This window comes from Oncorhynchus masou, chromosome 24 (assembly GCF_036934945.1).
Source record: "Oncorhynchus masou masou isolate Uvic2021 chromosome 24, UVic_Omas_1.1, whole genome shotgun sequence".
In the NCBI taxonomy this organism is placed as follows: domain Eukaryota; kingdom Metazoa; phylum Chordata; class Actinopteri; order Salmoniformes; family Salmonidae; genus Oncorhynchus; species Oncorhynchus masou.
Genome location: NC_088235.1, coordinates 86706553 through 86727573, shown reverse-complemented (window position 1 = coordinate 86727573; position 21021 = coordinate 86706553). Strand labels below are relative to the sequence as shown.

The following is a 21021-nucleotide window of genomic DNA, read 5'->3' as shown; positions in this document are numbered from 1 at the left end:
TAAGAGATAGACCTCGTCTCCTGGGACTGAGAAAGACAGAGACAAAGAGGATATGCACACTGAGAGAATGCGCATCTTAATATCCTCTCTGCTACTAAAACATGCATTATTTTTCAATGATTATTCCTCACGATCACTCTCTTATCAATGTTAGCCTGGCCAGACTTGCTAGTTGACACCAGTACTGATGCATCATTGATGTTCTATCTAAATGTCACAGCCAGGGATACATCACACCATCCATCACACTATCTCTGCTAAATGGTTGTGCAAGAGTGGGGTTATAATAGAAATGTTAGCTAACCTATCATATGAAATGGCCCTTTCATGCAAGTTGAAACCTTTAGATGGAGAGGCATTCAATTCTGTTCTTAGTAATAACAAAAAGATGCCTAAGGCTGTGTAGGCTGTCAATATTCCTGCTCTATTCACCTGCATACAGAGAATCCAAGGAGAGACTGTGAGTGTGTTCAGTAAAAGGCTGTGAAAATGTTCCTTGGGGTCAGTGAGCCAGTCAAGCGATGCGCAGATTTACATAAAAAATTGGAAAAACATCTGTATATCAAAAATTTGTGAATTGAATCATGTTCAGTGGTTGAAACTTCCTCATAAGGGACTTTATATGATGATTCACTCTGATAGTGCTGGGGAGAAGTGTCCCCTTACTGCAGTTCAGACTAACCTCATGACAGAGGCTTCTTGCAGTCCTCATTAAACATCAAAAACAACAAACAAACAAAACGTCAATGAACAAAAAGAAAACAACAGCAGCCATGCTCAACTGTTCTGAACTGAGACCGAACATAAACAGGGGCTGAGATGACCTTCAACTTATCATCTTCACTGGGTCAGAGAGAGAGAGAGAGAGAGAGAGAGAGAGAGAGAGAGAGAGATCAGAACGTGTGTGCTGTAAGACACAGCTGGCATCAGTGGGTCATAGCCAGTGTTAAGTGGAGGTCAGGAGGGTGTGAGTGCCTTACAGTGTACACCCACACAGCTCATCCCCTCCTGTCTGGAATAGAGGAGAGGAGGAGGAGTGGAGGATGAGAGGAGGATGAGAGGAGGATGAGAGGCAGCAGCTAGCTATCTGCATGAGGAATGAGGGATGGAAGTACGCTCTGCCTACACCTCTGAAAGCATTTCTCCCTCACTTCCTAATTCCATTGCAGTCACAACACACCTTGGACCAGGACATATCAATGAAGACTTTAGCCATTTTACATTGTCTGGCTGGTTGCCAGTCCTCCCAGCACAGACTGGGATAAGTGTAGAGAACAAGCCTGTGAGAACAGGGCACTGCAATACCGCTGCAAAACCAGGTCAAATACAAGATCCCAAAGGAAGAGGTTATAGAACACTGGAACTAGTCTACATGACAACAACTGGGGAGGAGGCAGATGACAAAGAAGAAAGCGAAATAAGAGGGTTGTGGACTTTGGATGAAATGATCCTAGATTATGTTATGAGAGGAAATGGAGGAGATGAAAGCCTGGAGAGAAAGGTAGGGAGAGGGCCGTGGAGTGACCCCTCACCCCTATCTCCCCCGCTGATGTTCTACTGACCCCTATCTCCCCCTGCTGAAGTTCTACTGACCCCTATCTCCCCCTGCTGAAGCTCTACTGACCCCTATCTCCCCCGCTGAAGTTCTACTGACCCCTATCTCCCCCCGCTGAAGCTCTACTGACCCCTATCTCCCCCGCTGAAGCGCTACTGACCCCTATCTCCCCCGCTGAAGCTCTACTGACCCCTATCTCCCCCGCTGAAGCTCTACTGACCCCTATCTCCCCCGCTGAAGTTCTACTGACCCCTATCTCCCCCGCTGAAGCACTACTGACCCCTATCTCCCCCGCTGAAGCTCTACTGACCCCTATCTCCCCCGTTGAAGCTCTACTGACCCCTATCTCCCCCGCTGAAGCTCTACTGACCCCTATCTCCCCCACTGAAGCTCTACTGACCCCTATCTCCCCCGCTGAAGCTCTACTGACCCCTATCTCCCCCGCTGAAGCTCTACTGACCCCTATCTCCCCCGCTGAAGTTCTACTGACCCATATCTCCCCCGCTGAAGCTCTACTGACCCCTATCTCCCCCGCTGAAGCTCTACTGACCCCTATCTCCCCCTGCTGATGCTCTACTGACCCCTATCTCCCCCGCTGATGCTCTACTGACCCCTATCTCCCCCGCTGATGCTCTACTGACCCCTATCTCCCCCTGCTGATGCTCTACTGACCCCTATCTCCCCCCACTGATGCTCTACTGACCCCTATCTCCCCCGCTGAAGCTCTACTGACCCCTATCTCCCCCGCTGAAGCTCTACTGACCCCTATCTCCCCCGCTGAAGCTCTACTGACCCCTATCTCCCCCGCTGAAGCTCTACTGACCCCTATCTCCCCCGCTGAAGCTCTCCTGACCCCTATCTCCCCCGCTGAAGCTCTACTGACCCCTATCTCCCCCGCTGAAGCTCTACTGACCCCTATCTCCCCCCGCTGAAGTTCTACTGACCCCTATCTCCCCCTGCTGAAGCTCTACTGACCCCTATCTCCCCCTGCTGAAGCTCTACTGAGGAGGTCTGCTGGCCCCCAGGAGACTGTGTCTGTGTGTATTCGTGCACGTGTGGAAGTGTGTGTGCGTATGTGTGTGCGTGAGCATGTGTGGCATGTGAGAACAAAGGAGCGAGAGGCAGCGCTGCTTTGAAACAGCCCCGTCCCTGCAGCTACACATTGAGTATTCACCATGCCTCTGATGCAAAAACGTCTCTATAACCAACACTCTAGCCTCATTTGCTTCACCTCAACCTTACTCAAATCTACATGAATCAACATAATTAGGCTCACAGAGTTAGAGTAAAGTACAAACTGTCTGTGCTAATGTATTTTCAACAAAAACAAAGGACAGAAATAAACAGCTCAATTGCAGAGGAAAAAAATGAGTGAAATCATAAACGGTATTTAGTGTGTTTATTCCCATTTATCAAAGATATCTGTATTTATCTGAACTCAATGTCTTCTCTCCATCACTGTATGGGTCCTCATTATTGCACCACTGGCTGGTGAGGAGACAGCCAAGCCCACTCATAGTCCAATGGTACCATCCTCCCCAGTGTCCCTCGGACAGGCAGCTCTGGAGGGCCTCTCCCTGAGCTCATTATCCTCAGAGTGGTACTGTGGCACAGCTAACAGCCAACATCCCTGAAGGCAACCAGCCCAGCCCACTACTGCCCCAAACAGCACTCTGCTACAAAGACCCAGAGCCACAGAGAGCAAACAGGCTGGGCCCCTCCAAAACTGTCTCCACCAGCCGTCACTAAATGGCTTCCTGCAGCAGTATCTGCCCTAACATTACAGGGATAAGTGAGCGCTTAGGTGGATATGTGTGTGCGGGTAAGTGTGTGGTGCAGGTAGTAGGATGATGATGAAATGCCTCCTAGGAGAGTAATAGTTTTGTCCCTGGGGGCTCTGTGTGAAGATGGATACTCTGGCCACCTCATTTTGTGCTGTGTTTGATAGTGTTTGTTGGACATTAGTATTTCACCTCTCTGTCAGCACTGAGCAAGGTTCTACTCTTTCTTTTGAGGTGAGCTCCTTGATGTTTTGTCTATATAGTGACATGATGGAGCTCTGAGGTTTGTAACCTTTTACTCACGACAGAGTGTCTCATGGAGGACAGGCTGGGTAAGTAGTCATTTTTTTGTTTTTCTTCATGGTTTCTTAGTTGTATTTGTTTCAGTAGGTACTGGGTATAGTAAGTCTAAAAAGTAAGCTTTCAGTTTGATCAAGATGTGCTAACAAGCGCTGCATATCACGGCCATTCCCTGTAGGTGCTTGAAGCGGATGGGGTATGCGCCACAGTCCGAGTACAGAGGGGCTTCCCAGCATGGCCTACATACTGCCGTTCGCCATCCTGTTTCAATCCGTCAGCTGGTGACGCTCATGGCAGGGAAGTGAGTAAAGCTTAAGTGCTTTAGAGCAGCCAGGAAAAGAAAGGCACTTCATTATTATTCTATTCTGGATGCATGTGTTAGTGAATATACAGTGCCCTCCCGAATTATTGGGACAGTGAAGCATTTTCTTTCCTATACTCCAAAAGCAAAAGTATCGGGACAAATTCACTTATATGTTTATTAAAGGAGTAAAAAGTTAAGTATTTGTTCCCATATTCATGTTACGCAATGACTACATCAAGCTGGTGACTCTACACATTTGTTGGATGTGTTTGCTGTTTGTTTTGGTTGTTTTTGTCCCCAATAGTTACTAATGGTAAATAATGTATTGTGTAATTTTAGTCACTTTAATTGTAAATAAGAATAGAATATGTTTCTAAACACTTCTACATGAATGTCGACACTACCATTATTATGGATAATCCTGAATTAATCGTGAATAATGATGAGTGAGAAAATTAGAGATGCACTATGTACAAAAAGTGCTGTAATTTCTAAACGGTTCACCCAATATGGGTAAAAAAATACCCTTAAATGAAAGTGGACAGTCTGCACTTTAGCCTCATTAATTGTATCATTTCAAATCCAGACTTTTGAAGTATTGAGCCAAAATAATAAAAAAATGCTTCACTGTCCCAATAATTACAATAATTGCACATCTAATAAAAAAATGATCTAAACCTACAGAAACTGTTAGCAGCCAGCTTTATCAAGCCATGATTAACCCTATGTGCATTCACTGGTTCCCAGGTTCAGGAATAAGGACAGCTCTTGCTCAGCTGTTATCAGTGATGCCCAGTCCAGTGGGGACACGTCCTTGGGTTACTGGTGGAAGCAGTAACATAATAGCCTACCTCATGATAAATCAATACAACAATAGGAGAGCAACCATGAATCATTTCTACAGCCTTTGATATCCTCTTGACCTTTATGCAGGACAAAAGTGAGAAAAATAAGGGGATCTGAATAAAATGTTCTATATCTGAAGACAAATGATTAAACTTACTACCTACATTGTGTTCATTCAAGGTCTTCTCTCAGAAAAACAATCTGGTCTTCTCTGAGAAAAACAATTCCTTTGCAGGTTGCATAATGGTGGGCAGCCCCTTTCCCTTCTGTGGTGTAAATAAATCATGAGGAGCACGAGCAACTTCTCCAGACCTGACTCAAATCTCCCCTCCTGACCTACCCCATCAAGCCTCCACATAAATCTTTCACACAAACCCCCAAGTGGAGATGAGAAAACATGAGCTCTCCGCCATGTCAGAGGCTCTAACCCTCCCTTGCTGTACGAACGCGCACACACACACACACACACACACACACACACACACACACACACACACACACACACACACACACACACACACACACACACACACACACACACACACACACACACACACACACACACACACACACACACAGAAAGAAACATGAGGTGTTGTGGGTCACAGGATATAGTACTGTAGTTATCAGACAAAGGAGAGGGTTGTTTAACTAATATAGCCTAATCAACAGGTAAAGTGGAAGCCTTTATTCCTGGTTGTTCGACCCATAGGAGAAGATCAAGCTGATGTACCGGTGTTCCATTTTATACCCATAGTCCATTTTTCTCTGTCTGTTTTTACTGAACGTCTTCATATTGTGGCGTTTATCACTGGGAGTGTGACAGGAACATGGAGTATGACTGGCCCAGAGGAGAGGGGTGATGTGACCCTTTATGTTGGGACCAGTGATGTCGTTATCTCCTATTATCCTGAATGTGAAGCCAGGCGAGAGAACATGACATGGATCCTTCTCCGAGTCTCACACAGACACAGCTATATCAGCCCCAGTCATTTTACACCTCATTTAAGCCATGTAATGATACCTCATTGCTGTTTATCACCCATGTCCTTCTGGCATCATCATTAGCTGAAAGTGCAGTTACTGCCACTATATTCATGAAATTAATTTCCCTCATCTCTTTCCACTCAACCTGAGTTAAATCATTTTAATGGAATGGAATTTTACCAGAGGTGGCTATATATATTTTTTAAAGCTCTATTATCGTGGTTGCTGTGAGGACTCTACGACCTGCCCACATTAGACAGGGTCTTTTCTTATCGTATCACCTTCCTGTATTGAACGGAGGGACTGGGTGGGAGTGCTCGGGTGCTGCCTCAGCTGGCATTATTCTCAGGTTTCCCCTATCTGAGGAGTAAGGAAGCCTTGTTTGGGAGAGAAAGAGAAAGTGCACTCACACAGAGCAGTGCTTCCATTCTACATCCTCGTGTTCCAGACATACAGGATAACCATGAAGCAAAACCATGCAGACAGTGCCCCCACACCAACCCAACCCCTCCCCCCTCGTCTGCTTTGTTCCTCTTCCCATTCCCCCCTCCAGCCACAATTCATTATAACAATCATGCAGTTTGTGGAGCCAGGAGACCATTCAGAATGAACTAGCCTGCTACTGTAGGTCCGGAGTGGTTTATCAGCCCGAATAAGGAGGAGTATAAATAAAAACTGCCTGCTAAGTAAGCAACTCAAACTGAGTCAAACACAGTAGTAATAGTAAGGTAGGAATCACTTTTCAAGAGGCCACTTTACAACTTGAGAGAGGTGTTTGTTTATCCAGTGCATTGATTGGTGTGTGTGTGTGTGTTTAGGTTGGATTCCCGGCAGCCTGCAGATATTGCACCAGTTGAATACATTAGTGGCAGGAAGGAGTCAAGACCAGATGGGATATGAAATCATCTGAGGGACCAAGAGGGATACTGAGACAAGAGAAGGATATAATATGGAATATTACACCAGCTCAGTGAGACAAAGAGACACACAGGGAGAATGAATCATGAAACATTCACCAGTTCTCTACTTAATAAAACACACTACAGCTAACTAGATTATGCTGGAGGTAGTGAATGCCTTTTTATTGCTTTTGTTAATATATGCCATGTCTTAAGGAAAAAAGGAAGTTGTTGATTGAGCTGAAAATCATCCCTTCCTTTGAAGTGCACGCACTGAGAATGTTACAAAAACAATCAGGAGATCCGTTTGCTGTAGTTGAAAGCGCTGTCCAAGGTTCTGAAACAGCTTTTGAGTGAAGTAAAAACATTTTGGATAAGAAAAAAGCCTGATATACAGAATAAGTTGTCTCTGGTGTACTTTCAGGCAATTTCTGCACCATGATAGGAATGAATGTCAAAACCATGAATTAAAGACAAATTGGCTTCTCTCCTATCACCCATAGAAGGATGTTTTAATGTATCCCTTTAACATAGCCTACATCCCTCAAACCGCATTCGAGCAACGCTCCTAAACCAAAGGGAATTTTGTCATACTTTCATTAGAACTTCTTCAATTTTCCTCCATATAGTACTATAGTAAAACTTTCACAATAACTTTGACCCAATTACCTTCCAGAGTTATGTTGTCCATCCTCTTTAAGTCAAGACAATGACCAATCATTGAGAGTCTGACAACAAGAGAGTCTGACAACAAGATGCTTCTAACAACATGGGTCATTTATGCCATATTTATCATTGCTGTATCTCTCTCTTGACCTAAAGATGCTCCTGCAATTGTTTTGGGGACTCCTGAAGTGGAAACATTGAATTACCATCTGACTCTGAGTGTGTATGACTGCCGTTGTACTTACCACTGCCCTACACTGTTTCCATCACCACTGTGACACAGTCGGACAGTTACAGCATTTAGGGCAATCCACTGGATACATAGCCCTCAGAGCACCACAGTGCATACACACCCAGTGGGCCTCTCTCTATGCAGTAGAGACTGAGTCATTTAGACTAAGGGGCTTGTTTAATAGTTGAGCTGTGGAAGAAGGAGGAGGATAGAGTCAGAAGGAGTTACAGAGGAAGTAGACCACACAATCCTCCAGCCAGGCATAAAGAAACCCACAGCACAGGAAGCATATTTACTATGATGGGAATGTTAATCACTTCTTCCATTTAGCTAACAAGGCTTTAAATCTCCTCCACTTACTGTGTCCCCCCCTGTCCTCATAAGGATGGGAGGTCAGAGGCAGAGGAAGCAGTGGGCTACAATTGAATACAACTAGGCATGTCTGTTGATCTCAACTCACTGGTTTACTTTAGAAAGTGACCATCTCTTAGACTTGATAAGCTCTCCTGCTAAAGTTATTGCCCTTTCTTATGTCCTAGTTGTTCTCTCTCGCTCTCTCTCCCTCCTCTCCCTCCCTCCCTCCCTCCCTCCCTCCCTCCCTCCCTCCCTCCCTCTCTCTCTCTCTCTCCCTCTCTCTCTGTCTCTCTCTCTGTCTCTCTCTCTCTCTGTCTCTCTCTCTCTCTCTCTGTCTCTCTCTCTCTGTCTCTCTCTGTGTCTCTCTGCCCTGTAGAAGCTGGCTGCTGTGAAGTGTTATCTCGTGTGCTCACAGCCAGAGGATGTTTGGCCCAGACCTCACCCTGCCTGCTAACAGCTCCATATGCAGCGGCTCCTTGAAGATCAGGGCCCTCCCGAGTAACTCTCCCCCACACCTCCCCAGGCAGGCAGAAGGAAAAGTCAGGCTGATAACAGAGCTGATTGAGGGGCTCACTGGCTACTGTCTGTCACTCTGCTATCTCTTTTAAGCAAAGGAATGGAACTGATGAAGGAGAATTAAATGTTTTTTCACAAAGTTTGTTAAGTCTTTTCGATTAATATTTCAAACAGTTTAACCCCTTACACTCGTGGGTATATTGGCCTGTATGGATAGGGCCATATTTAAATGTTTCTAACAGAAGAACTATAAAAAGCATATGCATGACCATGGTACCAATTGAAAGACGACACTTTGAAGAAATTATCAGATCAAGGTGAGGACACAACAGTTCACCAGACACAAGACTGAATCTAAACATTACAATGTTGATGCAAGGGTTTGAGTGAGATGCACTTGTATAACTCGTAGAAAGAGCCTTCAACTCTAAGGTTATTTTTTAGCTCTGCCAGTTTTGCCATTGAGGATCTGAAGCAAGCACACTTTCGAACACTGCCCTGCGTCCCCACTATCACACAATTACTGAAATGCTAAAAATGCTCCATTATAAATCGCAAACTGGGTCAGGTGGGCATTATTTGAAAGCTTATTCTATTACCAACATGGTTAGCTATGTTATAAAATACGATTTTACAGTTTTAGGCTTTCTAAAGACACTTCAGACAAACAGATTATATAATTTTGATGCACATATAATGGAGTCCAGAGTGCGTTCAGGTGTGTGTTTCACGGCTAATTGTCTTCACAATTAAATAAACATAGGCTAATTCAGTACAGGACAACCCAGGGTACAACGTGTCATCTTGTAACTGTACATCAAACATAGCGATCATAAACGTTGATAGAGTAAATGACATAAGTTCTCAAATATGGAAATGTGAAGGGCACATTTGAACTCGGGTGTGTGGTTTGGTTGTATTACATCAAAGTGCTATTTATTATCATCCTCAACGTCTCATCATTCAGAACACATCCACTCCCCTCAATTCACAGCATTTCTCTCACTCAGACAACAACAAATGTGCAAAAAGTAGCCCAATTAGCAGGAGGGATGGGGGCATCTTCTTGTCGTGCGCAGTGCCGAAGTTTATAATGGCTGTCAATCAAAACACATACAACGCTGTGAAGCAGAGAACCTGACCTCTGACGTCATGTATAGCATGTTACTGTACAGCTACTGCATTCCAATTTAGGCCCTTATCAATGACAAAATCTGCCATTTTCAACCCGCATACGGGATGACAGGTGCTGTGAGTGGAAAGGGCTACGTCACTCTAAATTACAATTCTGCATACCTGCATACATACCCATTGCATACATGTACCCATTGAAATCAAATTCAAGAACTGTTGTACACATACTAAATACAAGCTACATATGGAGTGTGCAGTGATGGCTGTGTGGATGGAGATGTATAAACAGGGAGTTCTTTGAAGAACAATATCAAACAGAATCATCTACCTAGGGAATATATAGAAATACATGTTGGAGATTCCCCACAAGTACCACAAGTGTCCAACTGTGACAGTGAAATCACAATGATGTAAAGACTGGGGAAATGAATCAAGAACACAGATCCTGGAGGTGGAATAATTCAACCTGAACCACAACATGTTTTGTATCATGCATCATAGCATGTGTTGTCCTTCAACTACAAAATGGAATTCCTGGCTATTAATATGTAAATGCTTTTGTACTGTATTTCCTTTCGAATAGGCCGACACATTGTCATTATCATGTCAGGCATCTCAGATTACATGGCTTTTTATTAGTTTGGTACTGATCCAATAAAGGAAATAAGATAAGCATTATGTTCTCAGCATGCACAGTCACGCAGCACTAATAGGAGAGACACATCCAATCAAAGACACAAGCTATTATTTCAAGGAGGATCTTTCAAAGAAAAAACATAACCCTGCAGAATAAGCTAAATCCGCTCCGGGATGCTACACAACCAAGTCACAGAGCCACGCAGCTAGAACATTAGGCAGGAGCAGGACTGTGCTAACCCTGCAGAATAAGCTAAATCCGCTCCGGGATGCTACACAACCAAGTCACAGAGCCACGCAGCTAGAACATTAGGCAGGAGCAGGACTGTGCTAACCCTGCAGAATAAGCTAAATCCGCTCCGGGATGCTACACAACCAAGTCACATGAGCCACGCAGCTAGAACATTAGGCAGGAGCAGGACTGTGCTTTCAATTACTTCAGAGATATATGCTTGCATGATAATTAGACAATTAACAATTTCTCCCTCCTCCTCTGTGGAGCAGTGTAGCCGTGCCTGTGAATTAACAGGACTGTCACTGCGTACATCAGCACGTAGCACTGCACCGCATGAAATCAGGTGGCCTGGTTTGCCTTGGGAAACAGTCACATCCCATTTTAAATGTCACAACATGAAGAGCTGAGGGATGATGCAGTGAGGTAATGCCTGTTCTCTGCAGGAGAGCTGAGCTGACCAATACACTGCCCAATGCTGACCCCGGCACAGACCCCAGACAAGATGGCTCCACGTGCCCTGGTGCAGAGCTCTGACTCCACGTGTTCCTGTGAGAGGAGCAGTCTGGGGGAGGGGGGGATGCCAGGTCTCATCAGAGAATAGTCTTCTCTCCCAGCAGATGTCCAGAGCCTGGCAGTGTTTGCCAACTCTCCACAGACACCAGCGCCTGTGGTCCTCCTGAGGCACAACAACAGAGGAGAGAAATGTTGATCTGTCCTCCATCAGCCTAACTAGGACAGCTAGCTCTTACTGATGCTAACAGCCTGCTTACATTTCTACATGAGGAGAAACTGCATCTACATTTTCTTATCATCAGGACCGATGACATTTCATGATAAATCAAATGCAGGGAATAATGTCTGATAATCTTGTCAATTATTCAAAATAAAAAGTAAACGTTCACTGGCCGATGACTGAGGGCAAAGTCTAATAACTTGAACTGTAGCTAAAATGAAAGCTACTATTTGAACTGGGCAAGATAATGGTCTAGATGTGCAGTTTGCACGCTTGGAAATATCTTCCCTGCAAGTGAGGGGCTGACGTCTTAGATCAGATCCAGTCTGTAATGAGGTCAGAGTCCAGTTAAAGAAAAGTCATTCACCTGAATAGAGAGAATAGAGAAGCTCTAGTGACACTGACGCTACTGTCAATCCCAGATGGATCACATCTCAGTACTTTAGACTTACACTTATTTACACTTATTCAAAACGTTTCTTTATCTCCTATATAATGACAATTTAATGGTGTGTAATTAATTTAAATTCCCCCATTACATTCTATTATTGTATGCATTATGATGGGGTAATCACCTTGGGGCAGAGAGTGGAATAGGGGTGGAGATCTGGGACAAGACGGATAGGACAACCCCAAAAACCTCTTTGCCTCTCAGAAATGCATTTCCTCTGTGTTCAGACATTTAGCCTGTCTTCCTTTGTGTGATCTGAGGATCTCTCCCATAAACAACCGCATTAGGAGGGCGGGTCTATATGGCCACGCCTCATTAGGGACCGTCTGCCGGGCTTATTAAGACAATGTTTCTGTTCTCATCTCACCAGGCAGATTGATATTAATAACCATCCCATCTTTAAGACATGTGCAGCGCTAAGGATCAGAACCGGCTGGCTGTCCTCTTGATGTCTCATTTACCGCCTCGATGGAGGTTAGACTGAGAGAAGGCTTCTTCCCTGACTCCATGGCTCCGCCCTTCTACCTCTCTCACTGCTGTGCACTCAGGTGGAAGGGATCAGGGCGGTGTTCACACAGCTCTGCATTCAAGGGAAAACAACCCTGCTACAGTTGATGCTGCTGCTGTAAAGTCTATAGCGACAACCTCTGAGCTATGCAGACTGAACACAGTCACAGTGAACACAGTGGACCCGGTTCATTTAGCCACGTCACTAGGCTGGTGATTCACTTCGCTCACATATTTCATCATGTCTAGAGGCACAACAGAGCCGTGGGGTCTGAGCCAGAGGCTTAGGGCAATTCATTGCTTTGTTTAAAACCTGGAGACACTGTAGGTGGAGAGAATGAATTGTCTGCAAGAAATATATTGGTACTGCTGAGAGATGTTTGCTATTGTATCATGTCTCCTTGGAAACGACTGGCATTCAAGTCAGTGTGATGGTGTGAGGAAATGAAGTCTTAGCGCCTAATCTCCCAGGCTCTTCTCTGTTGGCCAGGGTTAACGAGCGCCTCATCACTGTTACTAGGGAGGTTCTGAACGCATACGCCTTAACTATCAAAAAAGATTAACCACATAATTACAAACTTTGCATAGAAATGCATGGAAATAATCTTCTTTACAACTGACAAATAAAATAACTAAATGCACAATCTAATTTGACCTGAATATCATTTGAATGTTCTGACAGAATGTGTTGATTAGATCCAGCAGAAAAAGACACATCTTTCTCTTCTCTTTCCTTATATTTCACCCTTTACAACAGTTGTTGATGAAAATAATAATACAGCCATCACCTGGCTGTCTGGCAGAAAATAGCTGTTCCATTTTAGTGGGTTCACTGGGAGTGACATTGTTATTATCGACATCTCGCTCCGTGTCCTCCCCTGGACCGTGTAGCCATTAGCAACCATCTACAGGAGTGAGGCTTTTCCATTGATGCAGCCAATTGCTTTCACATGAATGTGTGCGCATGCATGCGAATGAGCAGGTGTCCATGGATGTGTGTGTTTGTGAGTCTAAGGGAGTGGGTGTGAGCGAGTGGATGTGAGGGAGTCTGTGTTTAAAAAAAATATATATTTAACTAGGCAAGTAAGTTAAGAACAAATTCTTATTTTCAATGACGTCCTAGGAACAGTGGGTGAACTTCCTTGTTCAGGGGCAGAACGACAGATTTTTACCTTTTCAGCTCGGGTATTCGATCTAGCAACCTTTTGGTTACTGGCCCAACGCCCTAACCACTAGGCTACCTGACGCCCCACTCCAGGCCCTGGAGTGATGGTGTGTTGGTGGGTTAGTGTTAAGGGGAAATGATTGAGAGGGTCTGGGGGTTGTTTCAGTGATTGTACATGATGCGGTTTCAGTATTCATCATTTTCCCCCAGTTTGATTTCTGATCAGGCAGACATCCATAATATGCATTATCTTGACAGAAAGGAAACAATGGAATTTGTAAAAATCCCTTTACTTTCACAGGATGTACGTTGAAAAGAAAATCTGCACACTGCAAGCAGTCAGCAAAAAGTGATCAATGGGTATTGACCAGGCAAGTTCAGTATCTTTGTATTGCATGGCAAGCAACACCCCTCTCTGTATGCCTCCCAATCAATACCACACTCTCCTATTATGGCTGGGATAGCTAATCTCACTGAGGGGTGGAAAAGGCAGCAGAAATGACTGCAATGAAATGACATTGGGAATGGCATGAAACATGACAAATACAGCATTCAATGTAAAAAATGTAGGATAGACACAGACTGACAGAGTCCACTAGTGACCACGCCCTTTCCTCAGGCAGTGCAGTGTGTTGGTACCAGGGGTGGAACTTTGGTTTTAGAAGTGGGGGGGGGGGACATATTTAACACTCCAAACAGCCGACCTGACTGCTTGGCGGCGTCCACATGGTCCTAAAGCTCACCGTTGCCTCGTTTTGTATCACATTCCAATGATAAATCTGGGGGGGACAAAAATGCAATTTCAGAATGTGGAGAGGGGGGGACATGCCCCCCCTCCCCAGTGAAATTTGCACCCTTGGTAGGTACAGTATGACTTCATGTTGGCACTGTAACGTGAAAACCCTTTTAGACTGAGCCTTCTACTGGGGAGTTATGTGTAAAAAAACATCCACACTTTATCCTTATCGCTTGGAGATCTCAAGCCACCTGAGAAAACTGTGTGTAGTAGCTACTAGGAAGGCTAACGATAAGGCTGCCATTGTGCTCAATCAGACTGCCTATAGGAGGAGCTTGTTGATGCAGTGTACCACTTCCTAATTACTGTCGGTTAACTAATCTCTGAAGTCTTCGTCTTCGTTTCCAAGGGAGCTAGAATCATGTGACACCGCATGGGTGTGCCGTGTGGGAGTGTGTGTGTGCATGTTTGAGACAGTAAGAGTGTTTGTTCATGTGTATAATGTACAGAAGAGAGGGGAGGTTAAGAGGGTCTGCATTATTGCATTAATCATGGCAGTTCTAAAAACACAGAGCTGCTGGAGGAAGGAATCGAGGCTCTTTGTGATCCAGCTAAGCCCTGGGAGATCAGCCTCACCTCTCCTCTCCCCTCCCCAGCCAAGCCCTGGGAGATCAGCCACCATCTCCTCTCCCCAGCCAGGCCCAGGGAGATCAGCCTCCCTCCCCTCTCCTCTCCCCAGCCAGGCCCAGGGAGATCAGCCTCCCTCCCCTCTCCTCTCCCCAGCCAGGCCCAGGGAGATCAGCCTCCCTCCCCTCTCCTCTCCACAGCCAGGCCCAGGGAGATCAGCCTCCCTCCCCTCTCCTCTCCACAGCCAGGCCCAGGGAGATCAGCCTCCCTCCCCTCTCCTCTCCCCAGCCAGGCTCTAGGAGATCAGCCTCCCTCCCCTCTCCTCTCCACAGCCAGGCCCAGGGAGATCAGCCTCCCTCCCCTCTCCTCTCCACAGCCAGGCCCTAGGAGATCAGCCTCCCTCCCCTCTCCTCTCCCCAGCCAGGCCTGGGGATATCAGCCTCCGTCCCCTCTCCTCTCCACAGCCAGGCCCAGGGAAATCAGCCTCCCTCCCCTCTCCTCTCCACAGCCAGGCCCAGGGAGATCAGCCTCCCTCCCCTCTCCTCTCCACAGCCAGGCTCTAGGAGATCAGCCTCCCTCCCCTCTCCTCTCCACAGCCAGGCCCAGGGAGATCAGCCTCCCTCCCCTCTCCTCTCCCCAGCCAGGCCCTAGGAGATCAGCCTCCCTCCCCTCTCCTCTCCCCAGCCAGGCCCTAGGAGATCAGCCTCCCCCTCTCCTCTCCCCAGCCAGGCCTCCCCTCTCCCTCTCCCCAGCCAGGCCCTAGGAGATCAGCCTCCCTCCCCCTCTCCTCTCCACAGCCAGGCCCTAGGAGATCAGCCTCCCTCCCCTCTCCTCTCCCCAGCCAGGCCCTAGGAGATCAGCCTCCTCCCCCTCCCTCTCCCCAGCCAGGCTCTAGGAGATCAGCCTCCCTCCCCTCTCCTCTCCACAGCCAGGCCCAGGGAGATCAGCCTCCCTCCCCTCTCCTCTCCACAGCCAGGCCCAGGGAGATCAGCCTCCCTCCCCTCTCCTCTCCACAGCCAGGCCCAGGGATATCAGCCTGCCTCCCCTCTCCTCTCCCCAGCCAGGCCTGGGGATATCAGCCTGCCACACCCGCTGATTGATGTGACTGACTATCTTTCATTGGAGGCCGGGAGCACAATCTGATCGTTTATTCATTAAAACAGTCCTAACAGTCCTGGTGGGACCCTAAAACGCCCGCATAGAGAAGAAGTGTCTTCAAGAAAAACGCATTTATCATGATGGATAGGATACTGTATTGCAACTGCATGGATTTTATTTACAGGTATAATCTTCTACCGTCCATAACCTAATTGTATTGATTTTATGACATTGACCCCACTCAACATGTGTCCTCGGTGGATTCAATTATAGGAGCACTGTGTCGTCAGTGACGTTTCAACCTATTTACATCATACAGGATAATTTAGATAGAAGTGAACATATCTAAGCTGTTGTACCAAAATGGTCTTCAGTTGTTTTGGATGAATTCCTTGCCAAAATGATTCCTAAGTGTCACTTGGGTTTATAGTCAACACCTTACAAATACAGCACTCAGAATCTATGGAATGAACATATTCTTATTCCATCCCTTTATATTTGTGTGTATTAGGTAGTTATTGTGGAATTGTTAGATTACTTGTTAGATATTACTGCACTGTCGGAACTAGATGCACAAGCATTTCGCTACACTCACATTAACATCTGCTAACCATGTGAATGTGACCAATAAAATTAGATTTGATTGTTTCTGAAAGGTGTTGAGTGGTTGGCCCTGTCTGTCAGTTTGATATTGCTCTGTAATGTGTTTGATGTGTTCTATACAGTGCCCTCTTCATCAAACTCATTCACTATGAGAGTTCCCCAAGGTGATGTTAAGGTCCCCCCCCCACACACACACACACACACACAATGAGTGGTGGAAGGCCCCTGAAGCTCAGTCAGCCTCAGTGAACTGTGAGTATTACCTGGGCCAGCTGCTGCTGCTCAGGTTCACTTAATTAACCCAGCCATTAATAAACAGCAGAGAGGGAGGAGGGAGGTGGTCCATTTGGAACTGAGGCTCTAGACTCCAGGGCACATCAACCAGTGACTCTGAATCCTGTAAATATCACACAGAAAACCCACACTATGCAGGTCTCACGGCACATAACAAGGCTGGATGTTATTGGATGGCAGTGAAACCAACAGGCCGACTAATTTTAGACAATGAGGCTTAGTGTGGCTTAGAATGTTAGGATTCCCTGACCTACAGTAGGATTAGACGGGAGACAATCTGACAGCATACAAGGTGAACACCGGCAATGATACGTGTTCCTGGTCCATGGTCGTAGAATCATTTATCCCTGTCATTTATATGCGTGTGTCCTCCCACTTTGTGGTCAGGGTGTCAGGTTCCTGTTTACCGGAGGTGCTGGAGTGGTTCCTTGTGGCTAGCTCCACATCCCCCTGTCTCCAGGGATCAACACTGGGAGTAGAGCTGGGGTGGATGTCAGCAGGCCTAGACACGGTCACTCTATCACAGACTGAGGAGACCCCCGGCTCTATTCCTGGCTCCCTGCTCTCTCAGCAGCAGCGTCCGTGGGGCAAAGATCCTCTGTCTGCTCAGAGACTAAACGAAAGTCATTAGAGAGTTTAACTAGGTCTATCTACCCTTTAGCCTCTTGCCTTCAGCCCAGGCTGTCAGGAAAGACAGGCCTGCAGAGAACAACACTGCAACTGCTTCGATATGAAGGGCCACCCTTTTAGAGAGTGGAAGATATAATCCTGGTGGTTATCCCAGGTCTGACACACCACTCAGACATAACAAAGCATCCCAGCGATACCCTTAAAATATCAACAGCTTCATTCGCCGCAAGAGCTCCCTGTTATGAGCGAGACGGAGGTAAAACCACTTTATATAGCCATGGAAATGAACATGCTAATGCTGCCTTCCTAAACGCTATCACAGCTATCACACTGAATGGTAATGCAGCGTAGGCCTTTGTTATTGATTTGGCCTGTTCTACTCTGTGCCTCCCCCCACCTCTTCATTACAGGGCTAGCCGTCCTGAGTGATTCATAATGAGACCCACTCCCCCTCTCTCCCCTCTGATTTGTCTAACTCCGTTCTGACTGAAGGCTGCCTGCTGTCCGAGTGAGGTACATACTGTATATCAGCTTGATTCTCTTGGTTTTAGAGGAGTAAACAGAGCAGGGCATTGTACTGTATGCAGTGTCCCAGCAAGAGCTGAGTTCGCTGTGGATTATGGTGCATACATCTTGCTGTCAATCTCTACAATTCAATTATTTGTGTTTTTCCCACTGGATTCTCTTTAATAAGGAAATCCTTGAGCCAATTTAACGGTTCATTAGATAAATGAGGAGCCGATGACGAAAGAAATCACATTTGTCTGTGTTTTCTGTCATTCTGAGCAAAAAAACATGAACTGCTGCAGAATGTTGATTCACAATGTTATCCTGAGGTTTGACAGTATCCACAATCCCCCCACCCACCTCCTAACAACCACCAAAGCCTTGTGGTGACCTTTATAACCTTGTTTGAATCCATACATTTAATTTCAATACTGTTAGCAGGCTGCATGTGTGTCAGGGGAGGGGGGGGGACTGAAGTGAGTACTAGTCATCTCCAGTGAGTAGACTGCTAGTGCACACATGATGTGCACACAGAGATGCACACACACACATGAACACACACACACTGTGCCACAGTCCAGATGAAAAGAGGGCCAGGGCAACAGGAATAATAGCATTGCTCACAGTTGTAAAATCTCTCACAGCACCTCTAAGGACGGGTGGGGAGGATAAACACACACACAGATGTACAATAAACATAGCAACACACACAAACCCATCGAAGAGAGAAGAAGATGAAAGTCAGTCAGTCTGTGGATGCTTGGGGAGGGAAGGAGGGGGAGAGAGGGGGAGGGTCTGAGAGACAGACAACAAAAGACCAGTCCAGTCATGAAGTTCAAAAGACCCCTTTCAACCGCACATCTATCGATGTACACACACACACACACACACACACACACCATCCTATGTTTACTAAAACATGTATTTTACGCATATATTTTCCTGTAATGAGGGAGTGTACATAATGCAGAAGCCCTGGGGATATGTAATACTCCAGTAATATGGTATCTGGATCATTTGTTGTAATCATCTGGACTAACATGAGTGTTTAGTCCTAACCCTTCCTCTGATAATGAGTGGACTGTGTGTGAGGCACACGCCCAACAGGCTGACTGACTGCTGTTTCACACACTAACACTCAATGATGCTCTTTGTTTCCAAGGACTCTCCTCGAGCACATGGAGTACAAACACTTACACATGGGCTGTCCTCTTCAGTTGTCTGAGAGGGCTCCTCCTGTACTCACAAGCTGAAAAACTAGGCCTATAGATTATAGGTCATTTATCCAGGTTCGTATCGCGTTCATCTCCATTACTCCAGACTTCATCTCCGTCTCTCCATTCCTGAATAATTCAATCTCCAACCATTGTCTCTATCAACATGCTTGAGGATAGCCATTGTTTGTCGCTGTTCTAAAATGTAATTGAATGACCTCTGAAACATAGCGTTTTATGGATTCAAATATAAACTAAAAAAAGGCACATATCCGTGGGCCGAGAAATGTGTTCAAATTTAGAACTTAAATAAAATCAAATGAATAACCATCAACACAGATCTGGTTCATCACACCCACACAGATCTGGTTCATCACACCCACACAGATCTGGTTCATCACACCCACACAGATCTGGTTCATCACACCCACACAGATCTGGTTCATCACACCCACACAGATCTGGTTCATCACACCCACACAGATCTGGTTCATCACACCCACACAGATCTGGTTCATCACACCCACACAGATCTGGTTCACCTGTCCTTGTGATTGTCTCCACCCCTTCCTGGTGTTGCTTATTATCCCCGGTGTATATACCCCTGTGTTTCCTGTTTCTCTGTGTCAGTTCATCTTGTTTGCCAAGTCAACCAGCGGTTTTCCTTCCTCCCAAGTCTCTGTTTTTTTTTCTAGTCCTCCTGGTTTCGACCCTTGCCTGTCCTGACCTGTTTGTCTGTTCTGACTACCAGCCTGCCTATCCCCTTGTACTGATTTGGACTCTGATCTGGTTTCTGACCCCTGCTTGGCCTGACCTCGAGACTGCCTATCGTCTGGTACTGTTTGGACTGGCCTTTGCCTACTCCCTTTGTTATAATAAATATCAGAGCTCTACCATCTGCCTCCTGTGTCTGCATTTGGGTCTCGCCTTGTGCCCTTATACAAATCAAATGAATAACCATCAAATCTGTGTATCTCCAGAGTGACCAGACCTTTAAAGGGATATGTGCTTTGTGGTCTTAAGGCCTTGCTCCCTGTGCAAACCAATATTCTTAATGTTATCCCTGCACCACCAAAGAGACTAGACGGACTCCCCCAGGTATTTGTCTTCGACTCAACAGACAGAGCCTCAGGTCTGAATGATTGTTGATGGGAGCTACAGGTAACTGGCAAAATAAAGGAAACACTTGAGTAAATGAGGGACATAAAGTATATTGAAAGCAGGTGCTTCCACACAGGTGTGGTTCCTGAGCTAATTATGCCTAGGGTCATGTATAAAAATGCCAAGTTGCCCATTATTTTGTCTACCATTGCTAGAAGAAGAGTTCTCAGTGACTTTGAAAGAGGTGTCTCAAAGGAGTATAGAGAGTTTAAAGGGTGTGTGTGTGTGTGTGTGTGTGTGTGTGTGTGTGTGTGTGTGTGTCTCAGTCACCAGATCTCAACCCAATTGAACACTTATGGGAGATTCTGGAGCAGAGCCTGAGACAGCGGTTTCTTTTATTTTGGCAGTTACCTGTATCTGTACTACAGAGGAGCAGCTTTCTCTCCCTAGCTAAAAGCTCAATCTCCCTTAGTCCCATTGAAAGGGAGTGGAGAAGCTTCAGTGCTAACTCACCCGGCCCCAGAGAGCCTACCTCCACGGCATTAGTTATTGTTCAGAGAGAGGAAGTGTGTGAATATTCACACAGGCAACACATACACACGCCGTGACTAAACAAAGCCTAACGCGATTTTGCTGTAACCAACCTGGAGAGACATGTAAATCAAATTCATAAATGAATAAGCAGAGAATGATGTACTTAGAAAAAGGATCAGTGTAAGACATGCACTGACACTATATCAACTGCAAGCTGACAAAACAAAGCTTAAACTTGCCTTGAGACAACCAAGAGGAAAAATGCCACCGAGACCATATGGAGTATGTCTTGGAAAAGCTCCAAGACATACACAACTCAGCAGCTCAAATTAAATTAACAGAAATGATGTGGGTTTTTTTTCAACCAATTGAAACT

The 21021-nt window shown here is 45.9% G+C and overlaps 1 protein-coding gene across 1 annotated transcript in view; it reads right to left on the bottom strand.

Annotated features, from left to right (window-relative positions):
* Positions 1–21021, bottom strand: part of LOC135512909 (xenotropic and polytropic retrovirus receptor 1 homolog) — a 79305-nt gene that overhangs the window by 24910 nt on the left and 33374 nt on the right. The gene's annotated exons all lie outside the window — the stretch shown is intronic.